The 14,907-nt window shown below is 42.1% G+C and overlaps 1 protein-coding gene across 16 annotated transcripts in view; it reads left to right on the top strand.

The window, feature by feature from the left end:
• FOXP1 (forkhead box P1) overlaps positions 1 to 14,907 on the top strand; it is a 629,627-nt gene that overhangs the window by 256,373 nt on the left and 358,347 nt on the right. The window lies entirely within an intron of this gene.

The following is a 14,907-nucleotide window of genomic DNA, read 5'->3' as shown; positions in this document are numbered from 1 at the left end:
TGTAGTCCCAGCTACTCGGGAGGCTAAGGCAGGAGAATGGTGTGAACCCGGGAGGCGGAGCTTGCAGTGAGCTGAGATCGCACCACTGCACTCCAGCCTGGGTGACAGAGGGAGACTCCGTCTAAAAAAAAAAAAAAAAAAAAAAAAAAAAATTAGCTGGACATGGTGGTGATGCACACCTATAATCCCAGCTACTCAGGATGCTGAGGCACAATAATCTCTTGAACCCAGGAGGTGGAGGTTGCAGTGAGTGGAGATCGTGCCACTGCATTCCAGCCTGGACAATGGAAGGAGACTGTCTAAACACACACACACACACACACACACACACAACAAAAGAACAACAACAAAAGTTAAGAAATTGATTGGTGGTCAGATTTCATAATTTGTGGGTACATATTTATACACAATGCGGTTCTCTTGCAAGTGACCTTTCTTTTGCAGCCAAGAAGGCTGTTTCATTCAGTACAGTGAGTCTGCCTCATTCCCCTCTTTGGAAGAACAACAAGGCTGTCACCTCCTCCCTCCCAGCCATTTCCCTCGTTGATCCATCAAAGTCAGCCTCAAATGATTCCCTCCACAAGCATTTCTGAAGGTATCTTTTCTCTTCTCACATCTGGTTCTGTCTTTACTTGCTTTTGTTCAGTATGGCCCTGTGGTCTCAATCTTAGGGAGACCGCATAACATGGTGGTTAAGACCTTGGGTTCTAGAATGGGCAGTGCAATTCAACTTTAAGCTTTGCCATGTATTAGCTATATGAATTGGGACTAGTTACCTTGCTGGGCCTTAGTTTCCTCATCTGTTCAATGGAGATAAGAAGAGTATAATGCTGTGCCTGGTACACATTTCTCTTTCTAATGACTTCCTCCAACTATTTCTCTTATAGTGTGGATTGTTGTCTCATTCTGCAGTAAACCAGTTCATCCGGAGTTCATCTTGACCTTTCTGTACCATAAAGTCCATCATAGTCCATCTCTCCCAACTCTGACACCCTTTCTTTTCTTCCCTTTCTCCAACTCCTGGTGGGATTTAGGAGTTTGCTTTAAAAAAATTTTTACCCACCTAATACATCCAACCAGTAGGCATGATGAGAAAGCTGTTCTCAAGTAGATCATTTAGACGAGGAAGATTTTATTGCATTCTGCTTATGTAAACTGAAATCCTGTGCCAAAGTACCTAGCTCCAAACTCTCCCTTCCTTCCTTCTATTTTTTCACAACACATCTCTTGAAGAATCTATTGCAGATTTTGTTTTGAGAGCCAGGATGCCATCAGCTCTGCCATCACAGAATAAGCATGAAATTCAAGTTGTCACCAGGAGTTGTTGTTATTATTGTTGTTGTTTTGGCCATCATTGGGAGCTTTATTATGATGATTATTGGACTGTTATTTTTCATCCGAGCCTCTTTTATGATTTTCTCTGGGATTTCTTGCCCATTGAGTCCCCACTGGGTATGTACAGGACAACTCTTCCAAATACAGACTGTTTTTTATTAGCAATGCCTTTATTTGCACTGCAGCACTGATCTTAAGGTGATCTGGTGACCAAAGATTACATTTCATAGTGCTTTGAAGAAGAGGGTAATGGCATAGTCCAGATATGCTTGGCCTCTTCCTGCTAATGCGTGCCAGATTCTTTAATATTTCATGTAAAAAATGGTATAACGAAAAGAGAAGTTTGGTGGCATTTTTTTCCTACTTGAAAGCAAGAAAGAGAGTAATATGCATGCCAAATAAAGTATTTTTCTGTTTTGAATACACTGAGGGCTATATGGATGCTATCAGCAGAATGTAAATCATTACATTTTTATCACTAAGTGTTAAAGTCCACTGTATATTTGGTATACAAAGAATACATTCATCAGGTGTTCTCTTCTCCATTCAAATCCCACAGATGTTTCATAGAAAATAATGCCATTTTGAGCCAGATATGGTGACACATGCCCTATAGTCCTAGCTTCTTGTGGGGAGGAGGTGGGAAGATTGCTTTGGCAGTTCAGTGCTGCAGTGTGCTATGAGCATGCCTGTGAATAGCCACTGCACTTCAGCCTGGGCAACATAGTGAGACCCACCTCTAAAATAATGATAATAATAATAATAATACATTTGTAGGAGATTTCTTTATAGGCCCTTAATATGAAGGCTGCTTCAAGGGCCATGCTGGTATTGTTGGTCAAACTTGCTTAGACTGAAAGCAGTGGTTAGAAGTATCTTAGGGACTTCAGAGGACTTCTTTCTTACTTTTAATCCATGTTTTATGGTTTTCAGGTTCATAAACCATAGAAGGATGGCATACTTTAGGGCATGAGACAAGCTGGCAATCTCAGACCTGTTGTGTTTGGTCTGTAAAATACTTTAAAATAATTTGATCGGTTGCCAGCATTTAAATATCAAGGGATTGGCTGGGCACAGTGGCTCACGCCTGTAATCCCAGCACTTTGGGAGGCTGAGGCGGGCAAATCACCTGAGGCCAGGAGTTTGAGACCAGCCTGGCCAACATGGTGAAACCCCATTTCTACTAAAAATACAAAAATTATCCAGGCGTGGTGGTTTATGCCTGTAATCCCAGCTACTCGGGAGACTGAGGTGGGAGAATCTCTTGAACCCAGGAGGTGGAGGTTGCAGTGAGCTGAGATGGAGCCATTGCACTCCAGTCTGGACGACACAGCAAGACAACATCTCAAAAAAAAAAAAAAAAAAATCAAGGGATTATACCTACAGCAACTCTGGATTTCTGGCCATTGCAATAGATGTAGAGCAGCGCTGGGTCCACATTCCCAAATGGCAGCTGGGTGGGAGCTGAGTCATGGCTGGGGTACCCCCTTAGCTGGGGCATGGCCTAGGGCTTGCCTTTCTCCTCTGGGCTGCTTTGCTCATTAGCATGGCCCTTTGTTCCAACAGACTTTAGAGTTCGCAACCGCTTAGTTTATTTTTTTTTAATTTGTTTTGAATTTACACTAATTTATTTATTTATTTATTTATTTGTTTTTATTATACTTTAAGTTCTAGCGTACATGTGTACAACATGCAGGTTTGTTACATATGTATACATGTGCCATGTTGGTGTGCTGCACCCATTAACTTGTCATTTACATTAGGTATATCTCCTAATGCTATCCCTCCCCACTCCCCCCACCCCACGACAGGCCTCGGTGTGTGATGTTCCTCACCCTGTGTCCAAGTGTTCTCATTGTTCATTTCCCACCTATGAGTGAGAACATGCAGCATTTGGTTTTCTGTCTTTGCGATAGTTTGTTCAGAATGATGATTTCCAGCTTCATCCATGTCCCTACAAGGGACATGAACTCATCCTTTTTTACGGCTGCATAGTATTCCATGGTGTGTATGTGCCACATTTTCTTAATCCAGTCTATCATTGTTGGACATTTGGGTTGTTTCTAAGTCTTTGCTATTGTGAATAGTGCCTCAATAAACATACGTGTGCATGTGTCTTTATAGCAGCATGATTTGTAATCCTTTGGGCAACCCCTTACTTTAATACTGCAAAGGAAAAACAGAACCAAATTGGTATTCAGAACTAAACAACATGTTGTGTGTGTCTTTAATGGCTAACTTTAAGACAAAAGGAAATATATGTATCTAATTTTGGGAATCTATATTTTCTGAATAATATAATCAGGAACATATAGTATTTACGAATTCAAAATATATAATTTTATATATTTAATGTATATTTAAATGATAGATATGATTATAAATTATAGAATTTCTCCTCAGAATCTTCAAAGTGGAGGGCCACATGGTAGTATCTAATTCTAATTCAGCCCTGTCCTTTTACTAATTAGGAAATTGAAGCCCAGCAAGTCCAGGGATTTGTTCCAGGCCATGCAACTTATATAACTGGTAGTCCTGGGACAGGATCCCTGTGTCCTGCTGGTGAAGCAAGGCAGATAGAGTCATTAATGTGCAGTGTGGAATAGATGGAAATAGAACAAAATCTTTAAAGTGCATGTCTTTGCTATTGTTCCCATAGGTTGAAGTTTTACGGAAATATTTACTTTGTCAAGATTGCATAAGTACTCGTGAAAACTATTCTGTGTCCCACTCTAGGCCTTGGCTTTTTAGAATCAGTCTAATATTTCTTCCAGCCTGCGGGGCCTTTTTACCAGGTGCTCCGTAGAATGCAGCAGGCAATGCATCTAAAACTGAACTAGTTACACACTCTTCCCCTCCCAAACCTGCTCACTTTCCCGTGTGCTTGGTCTTGGTCCTTATTGCCCTGGGACAGAAGTTATCATATTATATTCTTTTTTTCTTCTCTTATTGCTCATATTCTTGGTTTGTAGGTCTCATTGATTCTGTCTTAGAAACGTCTACCAAAATGAGCCTTTCCTCTCCACCTTCCCAGTTTCTGTGTTGGGATGGTCCTCACTGTCTTTTAATAGGGTCATGGCAGTAGACTGTTCCTTATACTACTTCATTCTAACTTAACCTCAGTCTCAGTTCTTTGTCATCTCCACTGGTTTTCAACCCTGACTATATATTGGTCACTTTGGGAGTTTAAAATGTACCAAGGCCGAGGTGGGCGGATCATGAGGTCAGGAGTTCGAGACCAGCCTGACCAACATGATGAAACCCCATCTCTACTAAAAATACAAAAATTAGCCAGACGTGGTGGTGCATGTCTGTAGTCCCAGCTACTCAGGAGGCTGAGGCAAGAGAATTGCTTGAACTCGGGAGGTGGAGGTTGCAATGAGCCAAGATAACGCCACTGCACTCCAGCCAGGGTGACAGAGCAAGACTCCATCTCAAAAAAAAAAAAAAGTACCGAGGTTGGGCCCTGTGCCCAGAAAGGGATTTAATTCATCTGGGGCAAGGGCTCTGGCATCAGCATTTTTAGAAGCTTTCCAGAGTTCTCATGTCCATCTCCAGAGGTAACCGCTGCTGCTGTACTTTGTCAGCATAGTTGGTTTTCTACAAAACACATCCAGTGGTCATTCTGCTGCATCCGCATCTCTGTTTTCCACAGTAAGTCCAGACTTCTAGTTTGGCTTGGGAGACCTTCATAGTTGGATCCTAATTTCTCCAGACTTCTCTGTGGCCACTGCTCCCCCATATAATTCCATGCCGGTCACCAAGAATAGTTTACCCCTCCTGGAGCTCCGAATGCCCCTTGATGACAGTGCACCTTTGCATGTGTGCCTCGCTCCACCTGGCTCCTGTTTTCTGTCCTATAAAAACGAAGCCTACCATCCTTCAAAGGTATTGGCTCCATGAGAAAACCTCTTCTGCTGCCAGTTTGTCACCTATCACAGTAGGTTAAAATGTACCTACACACTGTACTTGTTTCTCTAGACCTGAGCTGTCCCATAGAACTTTCTGCAGTGATGAAAATGTTCTATACCTACACTAGCCACTATGATAGCTGATTGCCACATGTGGCTTTTGACACTGGAAATATGACTGGTGCAATTGAGGAACTGAATTTTTAGTTATATTTAGTTTTTATTTATTTAAACTTAAAAGCCACATGTGGCTAATGACTACTGTTTTTCATAGCCCAGATGTTGATATGAGCTTCTTGAGGGCAGCAGCCTAGTTTTATTCATGTTTTTATTCCATATAGTACAGAATGGTGTTCCCTAAAGTCTGCTAAACAACAGAATGAATGATGTAGGAGTTGTATCAAAAATTTTCATCTTTTGTAGTTTATACACCTCTCTACACATATACAAATAAAAATCCTGCTTATGAGTATAACACATATTCTCACATCTGACACACAGATCTCATTACCCCATTTTCCAGATGAAGAAAGTGAAGATCAGCAAAGTTAAGTGACGCAGGCAAGTTTATAATCATGAAAAATAACATTGAGGCTGGGCACAGTGGCTCACGCCTGTAATCCCAGCACTTTGGGAGGCCGAGGCAGGCGGATCACAGGTCAGGAGATCAAGACCATCCTGGCTAACATGATGAAACCCTGTCTACTAAAAATACAAAAAAAATTAGCCGGGTGTGGTGGTGCACACCTGTAGTCCCAGCTACTTGGGAGGCTGAGGCAGGAGAGTTACTTGAACCTGGGAGGCAGAGGTTGCAGTGAGAGGAGATCGCACCACTGCACTCCGGCCTGGGCAACAGAGTGAGTCTCCATCTCAAAAAAAAAAAGAAAAAAGAAAGAAAAATAAGATTGAATTATGCCTGCCAGTTACTTTAATTACATTGTGAGCACGAAATTTCTTTTGATATTCTAGTTGTGGGTCTCTGAAAACCTGAACCCCAGAGAAAATGTTCTATAGTCTTATGTGTTATATATAGCCCATGTGGCCATCTCACGTTTCCAGAAGTTGGCTTTTATTCCATGGTCACTTAAATGACACCATTTCTTGAGTCTGGGGCTATCGCTGGCTCATACCAGATTTCTTGTCTTCATTACCAAATCTGCCAAGGGTTAGAGGTCACTGGTTTGTCCCATGACAACTCTTTCTTCCACAGTGTTTTGAAGGCCAACTGCGAAGTTTGATTTTGTCGAAGTGGGAAGCGTGATATCATTAAAGCTGAAGTTAAGCAGACCACAGCCCAAGAGAGGGAATGGCACTAAGGCTCATCTGAGACCTTAATGCAAAATCGTCTTATTATCTGAAAGCGTTTTTTTTTCCTTTTTTTTTTTTTTTTTGGTACAGTCTAAATTAGGACACTGTTAGTAGCGGGAGGGTAATTAGGGGTGCATGGTGAATCTCAATTCTTATTTATAAGAAGTCGACTTGATTAAATTCTTATAGCTTCCTTGCTCATTCTATTTCCTTTGCACTGTATTATGAATAAGATGATTTTACTTCAAGGGAACGGAAGAGTTTTTGTTCAAATTATATCTCAGTCATTCACATAAATATCAGCTGTGATACATTTCTTATATCTTCAGAGGTATGAACAAATACTATGCAGACTTGATCTGCTTGGCCGCATGTTGCTGAACCATTGTAGTAGGGAGAGGAACTAAGATGGAGAAGAGCTGATTTTATGAAGGAACCAAAGAAGGAAAAATTGTTGCCGTTAACGTTGTTTACTGAAATTCATCAACTTTTACTTTATTCATTCAAGATTTATTAAGTGCCTTTTGTAGACTGGGATACAGCTTAGCAAGAGAAATGATTGATTAAATAGACCATTATAATAAAATGGAGTCATGCCTGTATTAGGACAAGTACTGTGTACAAAGGGAATAGATAACAGGGACATTGATCTAAAGGGAGGTTAGGGAGGACTTCTTGGAGGAAGTGGTATTTGTGCCTGAGTTATGTGGGATGTGTGGGATTTCTTAGGTGAAAGAGGGCAGAGCAATACGGTGGTAGGCTAGATCTGTGCAGCGGCTTAGAGACAAGAGTGTACAGGGTGTGTATGTGAGTGTCTGTCCTTGGTAGAATGGTGGTTCCAGAGCCGCAAAAAAAGTGCAAGCAGAGGACCAAGCAGCGGCTAACATCCAGCACAGCCTTTTGAATACCTCTAGATGCTTCCCCTTGGCCCTCCGGGCCTTAGAAAGCTAAGAAATTGTTCAGCTGGGATGGGATGTGCGTGGGGAAGCATGGAATGTTAAGCATCCATGTCAGTGTTGAGATGCGTCCTAATGTCAAAAATATTAAGGTGTGACTGGGGAAGCTGTCTGGGAATTGATGGAACGTTGTACATTCAAATTTTGCAAGATGAGTTTGTCTTCCCTGTGGGTAGGTTTGAGGAGAGCAAAACCAAAGGCAGGAAAGAGCCTTCACAAGGGAATTGCAGAGTCGTGGGAGGCACCCTTATGTGGGCCGGCAAGTGTTGGTCAGGGTGAAGGAAAGAGAATGGAGTGGATGTCATTGTTGGATGTGGTGGAGGAGTCAAATGTGCCTCCAGAGTGTTTGGCCCCATTGGCTAGGCGTGTGGTGGTAGCATTCACTGAGGGAAGGCCCAAGGAAGAAGAACCAGATTGGCAGAGAAGAGGGTGCTGAAGAAGGTTGTAGATCATGGAGAGCCGATGTCACAGGCAGACTGCTTGGAAATGGGAACTGTTTGAGAAGAAGGGAGGGTGCACTCTGCCAAATGCAGCCTGTGGATCAAACAAAAGGGACTGAAAACTTAATGACTTTGGCAACAGAGGTTTCAGTGGCATGGTGTGGGCTGCAGGATGTTTAGAAGATGAATAAGTGGAGACAGGGAGTATAGCAGCTCTTTCCAGAAGTTTCTGAAAGGGAGGAGAGAGTAGGGGGCTGTGAGACTGTGAAAAGAATGTTTGTTTCATCACTGAACAGAGATTATAAAGTCACACCAGAATCTTTCTTTTTAGTTTAATTTAAATTTTTTTTTTAAATTTTAGAACTATGAATTCTGAATTCATAGTTAGCATAGTAGTTAGAGGCTTTGGGAATTTAGCATAGAAGTTTCTAGAAGCAGGCAAATGAAAGCACACAGCAGGCTCGATCATATATTTATGACAGAAATCTTTAAGGAGAAGACCCCCAAACAGCAACAAAGATAACCCTTATTGTGGTGGTATGGGGGCTTTTGGTATAAAGAGAGTCAACCCCACAGAGCTCAAAAAGCTCTGAGGCCATTGTGGGTGTAAGGTGTGCAATGGTTATTTGAAAATGTGTGTGTTTGACAAAGATTTCTATCAAAAAAAAGTTGTGGCAGTAAAGCGGTCAAGTGGTTTTCTAGAAAACTTCAGTTAATGGCAAAATCACGACTTCCAGTACAACTATAGGGAACAGAGTCACTTTGAAATGTTTCTGCCCTCTTTGGGGTACCCTGTAATTCTATTCTGTTTATGAATGTCCTCCTCATCCCTGAATTTGTGTGTGCTTTCCTAATGGAACACATCTTTACGCTCAGTAACCATGTTAATTTATGGTGTATTTTGGTATTCCAAGAAGTGAAAAATGGGGAGTTAATACGACTTCTCTTTGTTTTACTCTGAAGAGGTTTTTACTACCAGGACCTTGACATCTTCCACCTTAGTTTATCTTTAAGTTATCTTTAACTGGAACCATTTTGTCCATTAGCTCTATTCTAATCACCTCTCAGAATAGTCAGATTTACAAGCAACACATGACAGAGAAAACATAAAAAAATCAGCCAGCTTCTCCTGACATTCAACAGCAGCCCACGTCTAAATAGTGAAAAAGTTTATTTGCTTTTTCTGAAGATGTGCTAAGTGATTTTGCAGTTAGAGTGGTACGGCCTTCTAGCACTTAGGCCTGCATTTATTAAATAAATGTGTTCTCTAACTCAAGTGTTAAGTGTGTATTATGAAACCTCAAAGCCAATTTCGGTGATTGCACTGTGCAAATATTTTTAAAATTATGTAATTAAGTAGGACTTGGCCTGCAAGGTCCACCAAAGTAATTTATTAATTGAATAGTCTGATTTAACTGTATGTTATTTTCGTTTATTCAGGGAAGTGCCTGCATCTCTTGCAGAGATAGGAGCCTCTTGTATGCCTGTCACTGGAGGTACAGAGGTCCTCTCCAAGAAATCTTTAGCACCCAATTAAATATTAACCAAGAAGAGGGGACTTGTTCCTTCTGTCCCTGAAACTCTATTTTCATGCCTGAGTCTGGCGATTTTAAAGGAAAAAGAAGGAAAAAAAAAAAGAAAAACCTTGCTGGGTAGAATTATTTGTAATTCATTTTGTTTATCACTAAATTATTTAAAAATGACTTACTCTTCTTAATTGTACCAGTGTACAGGGTTATATAAAGTGTGTGTATAAAAAGAAAAGCCCCTTTAATTCAGTGTTAGCTACATCTAACTATGGCTAAAGCCACGCCGTATCTGTTTCCTTAAAATGTCATTTTAAAGGTATTGTGGTTTTGGAGCAGCAGCTGTGACTGAAAAGTATGTAAACTAAGCTGTTCTTGCTCATATCATTTTTATATTCTTATGTCAGACCAGAAGGCTGCTTTAAATTTATTTTTCATTGTGTATTAGTTCTAGAGCCCGGTTTTTTTTTTCCTCGGGAACATATGTTCTTTGGGACGTGTTATACTCAGACACTTAAGAAAATAACAATTGTGTGGGGGGGGACAGGTACCAAAATAGTTTCTTATTTGAGTATTGTATTTGGGGGGAAGATTAATCAAAAAAAAATTAACTCTCACAAAGTAGAATTTTGGGGCCTAGCATCTGTGTTTTAGGAAATGAAAGAATTCAGGCATACTGTACTAAGTCACGTGAAAGGCAGTAACTTTTAGAAGCCCAAATTGCTTTCCCAAAAGGAAAATATTTTTTGTTTCTATTAAATATAGTTTATATTGCTACTTCAGAACTTTTTTTTTTTTCCGGTGGGGCCATTTACTTAAATTCTTAGTTAATATTTCTGTATAGAAACGTCTTTGTCTCCAGAGCCCGCCTGTGCGAATTCCCATTTAATATGCGGTTGTGGATAAGTATTTATTCATTCCATGTGGTACTCCACACCTGATCGAGTGACAGCGTGGCGTCATGTCAGCCAGCAAAATGTTTGAGTGACTTTTGAGTAATGGTGGCATAGAAGGTAGAGGGGGTTGAAGGAAATAATAATGGGAATTTTTTTCCTTTCCTATATATTTTAGCATGTATAATGCTTCAACTCTCTGGTGGAAATTTGGAACACAGGATAGTAAAATATTCCTTTTCCTAGAGGGTAGTAAAAGTGGAGTAGAAAGTAGGAGCTGTTAGAATTTCCATGATAAATATAATTTGATTACATATGTTGGGGTGGGTTCCCTCTGAGCTGAGGATTTTACTTTGAGAGTTGTTTCACAATGGTATATTTCTTTCCAGTTTTCAGAAGCAAATTTAGCCTTAAGAATTTGCCCTGGCCAGGCGCAGTGGCTCATGCTTGAAATCCCAGCACTTTGGGAGGCTGAGGTGGGCGGATCACGAGGGTAGGAAATCGAGACCATCCTGGTTAACATGGTAAAACCCCGTTTCTACTAAAATACAAAAAATTAGCTGGGCATGGTGGCAGGCGCCTGTAGTCCCAGCTACTCAAGGAGGCTGAGATAGGAGAATCACTTGAACCTGGGAGGCGAAGGTTGCCGTGAGCTGAGATCGCACCACTGCGCTCCAGCCTGGCGACAGAGCAAGACTCCATCTCAAAAAAAAAAAAAAAAAGAATATGCCCTAAGAAGATTCTGTTGACTTGCCTCATTTGTACAGGCCTACATCCGGGTGCCCCAAGTGAGGGAAGTAATTTGGGGAGGAAGGCAGCTCTCTGGTGGATCCACTGTTGTGCCTTTCCCAGCCCCTCTGTCTCTTGCTGGGCCCCACGTGCGCCCCGGGTAGTGGCATTCTCTAGGGCATTAGCTGGCCCTGGTGGTCCTTGCATCTAGCCTTGGAAAGGGACCTATCAGAGCATCTGGGGTGACGGTCAGAATAGTTCACAGGTACAGCACAGCTGTGGTCATCCCGATGGCCACTAGCTCTAGCTCTGGAGCAGGGCTCTGGGAAACCCTCACCATGCCGTGGAGGAGGCAGGAAAGTCCAGGGTTCTGGTCAAGGGTGTGTTCAGGAGGCTTGGGGGCAAGGGCTGTTTCCCAGCGAGTACACAAGTATTTCAGCATTTTAGCACCTTGTTCAGGCGACCCGTCTGTAGCAATTAAACACCATCCCTGAGTACCCCACCTTGTACCAGTGACGAGCCTGGATCTGGAGAAGAGAAGGGGCTTCCCAAATCCTAGATGAGATACCGGCGGGTCCAGGAGCAGAGTCGCCCTCTCTTGCCTCCTAATGAAATGATCTCTCCACTTCACTTTGCTGCCTCTTAACGAAAGTGTGGAAATGTCTCCTTTTCCACTTACTTTAAACCAGAGTTGGTTAAAAGAATTTTCCTATGAACAAAACTAAGAGGCAAATAGAAGATACCTGGGACCTGGAAGTGAAGGACTTCATAGGAGAAAGTAAAGCTTGTTCAAGTCCAGCTTCAGATGCAATGGGCTGGCACAGTCTGTGGGACATTCATGACTTCTCCTTCTGTTCTCTGGCCTCTTTGCTGTTCACAGGATCCTCCTCTTAAATCTCCTCTTAACATGACTGATGTTCCCAGGGGCCATATTCTATAGCCATTGATTTTCTCTATGAATTGGGAGTCACAGGCTTGAGTTCCTGCTTTCGTCCCCACCACCTGTGTGACCTTGGTCACACAGAGTCCCCTCCCAGAGGAGTGGCTTGCCTGGACCTCTCAGAGGCACATTTTAGCTCTAAAATATTTGCTGTTCTCTCTCATTCAAGATTTTCCCCATCCATGCCTTATTCCTTCCACTTAGTAGTCTGGGTCACACAACTGAGGCAGAAAAAAAGTCTGAATTTTGATGAAGAGATTGTCACAGTTTATCCCAAATCTGTTCTCAGGAGACATCCTTGTCTTTTTTTTTATTGGCAAAACTTGGTCAGGGAATTTCTGCTTAAATGAACCTACCGCTTCCCATTTTGAATCAGGTTTGTGCTTGCTATCATTATTAATAGGAGTATTAATTTCTGTTGCTGATAAAGCACCCTGGTGTGGCTGGAAAGTGGTTCTGTGCCTTTTCCCCACCCAAGTGAAGAAGGACATGAAAGGTTGTATGGTGTGGAAAGTGCCTTAGCAATTAAATAAAAGGCTGGTTCATATAAAGGGGCTTGTTTCTATATGGAAAATATGAGCTTTCTCTTTTCTTTTTCTTTCTTTTTTTTTTTTTTTTTTTTACATGGACCAGGTGTGGATTAGTTCACTGAACCTTTTACCCAGCCTTATTCCCGCTTGTAATTCTTCTGAGGCATAGTTCAGCCAAGTCAAAGAAACATGTTATTAAAGGTGAGCTGAAAGGCATTTAAAAAATAAACAAACTGTTTAAGATCCTAAATCAGTAACAGAATCTATATGCACAGACTTGAAAAGTACAAGAAAATGTGTTTCAATGCCTTTTGGTTCCAGGCTGGATTCTCCTCCCGCCTTCTTTGAACATCTCCCCAAAGTCTTTTTTGGTAGTTGGTGGGACAGGCAGCGCCAAGGCTAACCTTGGCTTGTAGCTTTTTTGTAACTAATGACTTGCCTCCACTGAGGTAGGTGAGACCCCAATCTTACACCTACAATTCTCCAACTACTATTGAGGGGAAAAAATAAGTACTTTGATTTTATTTTAGCACTATGTTCTTAAGAAGTTTAAAATCTGATATACATTCTCTTTTATTTTTCCAGCCTGTAGCATGGCAGACAGCCAGATATATATACATATTTTTTTTTTAGACAGAGTCTTGCTCTGTCACCAGGCTGGAGTGCAGTGGCATTGTCTTGGCTCACTGCAATCTCCACCTCCCGGGTTCAAGTGATTCTCCTGCCTCAGCCTCCCGAGTAGCTGGGATTACAGGCTCGCGCCACCACACCCAGCTAATTTTTGTACTTTTAGTAGAGATGGGTTTCACCATGATGGCCAGGATGGTCTCAATCTCCTGACCTCGAGATCCGCCCACCTCAGCCTCCTAAAGTTCTGGGATTACAGGCATGTGCCACCATGCCTGGCCAGCCAGCTATTTTTAAGAACTTGTAGAGATGGTAGAAATGAGATGTAGGATGTTTTAGATTTATTTAAGTTATATCATCCCTGATCATAATAACGGCGGCCATCATTTCTTTGAGCATTCATTTTGTGCCATACACTATTCTAAGTACTTATTCATGTCAATGCATTTATTCTACAAAAGCAAATAATGCACTGTAATGAAGCCCATTTTATGGATGAGAACACTGAGGGACAGAGAGCGTAGGTAACTTGCCTAAGCTCACAAGGTCAGTCAGCACCAGAGCTAATTTGAACTTGGGCACTTGAATCCATGCTTGTAAATTCTGAACTATTCTAGTCTAAAGTATACTGTATAGTACTATATTCTGTAATACTTAGTTTTAGGTGAGGCAGCCCAAGGATGCATTAAGAAATACAGATACTCGACCGGGCACGGTGGCTCATGCCTGTAATCCTAGCACTTTGGGAGGCCAGTGCGAGACTCTGTCTCAAAAAAAAAAAAGAAAAAGAAATGCAGATACTCGTTCTGTACAACCTCAGCCTTGCCTTTATAAAAATTCTTTCCTAACTTTCAAAACTTGTTTGTTTTTGTTGTTTTTGATAGCCTGTTTTCAGCCAATGAATAGGTAGATATCAATCACTTGCAGCCTGTTGTACTGCTTTTTAAAGAATTATCTTGGCCGGGCATGGTGGCTCACGCCTGTAATCCCAGCACTTTGGGAGGCAGAGGCGGGCGGATCATGAGGTCAGGAGATCGAGACCATCCTGGCTAACACAGTGAAACCCCGTCTCTACTAAAAATACCAAAAATTAGCTGGGCGTGGTGGCGGGCGCCTGTAGTCCCAGCTACTCGGGAGGCTGAGGCAGGAGAATGGCATGAATCCGGGAGGCGGAGCTTGCAGTGAGCCGAGATTGCGCCACTGCACTCCAGCCTGGGCGGCACAGCGAGACTCCATCTTAAAAAAAAAAAAAAAAAAAAGAATTATCTTAAAGTTTCATTGTGATTGTGCAATTGTACAAAGACATTCCCTTATTTTATTTTGTTATTTTTGAGACAGGGTTTCACTCTGTCACCCAGGCTGGAGTGCAGTGGCACGATCTCAGCTCACTGCAACCTCTTCCTCCCTGGTTCAAACAATTCTTCCACCTCAGCCTCCTGAGTACCTGGGACTACAGGCAAGCACCACCATGCCCAGCTAATTTTTTTTGTATTTTTTGGTAGAGATAAGGTTTCACCATGTTGGCCAGGCTGGCCTCGAACTCCTGACCTCAAGTGTGATCACCCGCCTTGGCCTCCCAGAGTGCTGGGTTTACAGGCATGAGCCACCGTGCCTGGCCTATTCCCCCATTATTAAACAGTGTCTCACTTTATTGCCCAGGCTATTGTGCGGCAGCACCATGCTAGCTCACTGTAGCCTTGAATTCCTGGGCT

Source organism: Pan troglodytes, chromosome 2 (genome assembly GCF_028858775.2).
Source record: "Pan troglodytes isolate AG18354 chromosome 2, NHGRI_mPanTro3-v2.0_pri, whole genome shotgun sequence".
Lineage (NCBI taxonomy): Eukaryota > Metazoa > Chordata > Mammalia > Primates > Hominidae > Pan > Pan troglodytes.
Note: the sequence above shows the minus strand (reverse complement) of the source record. Positions and strands in the feature narration are given on the sequence as shown.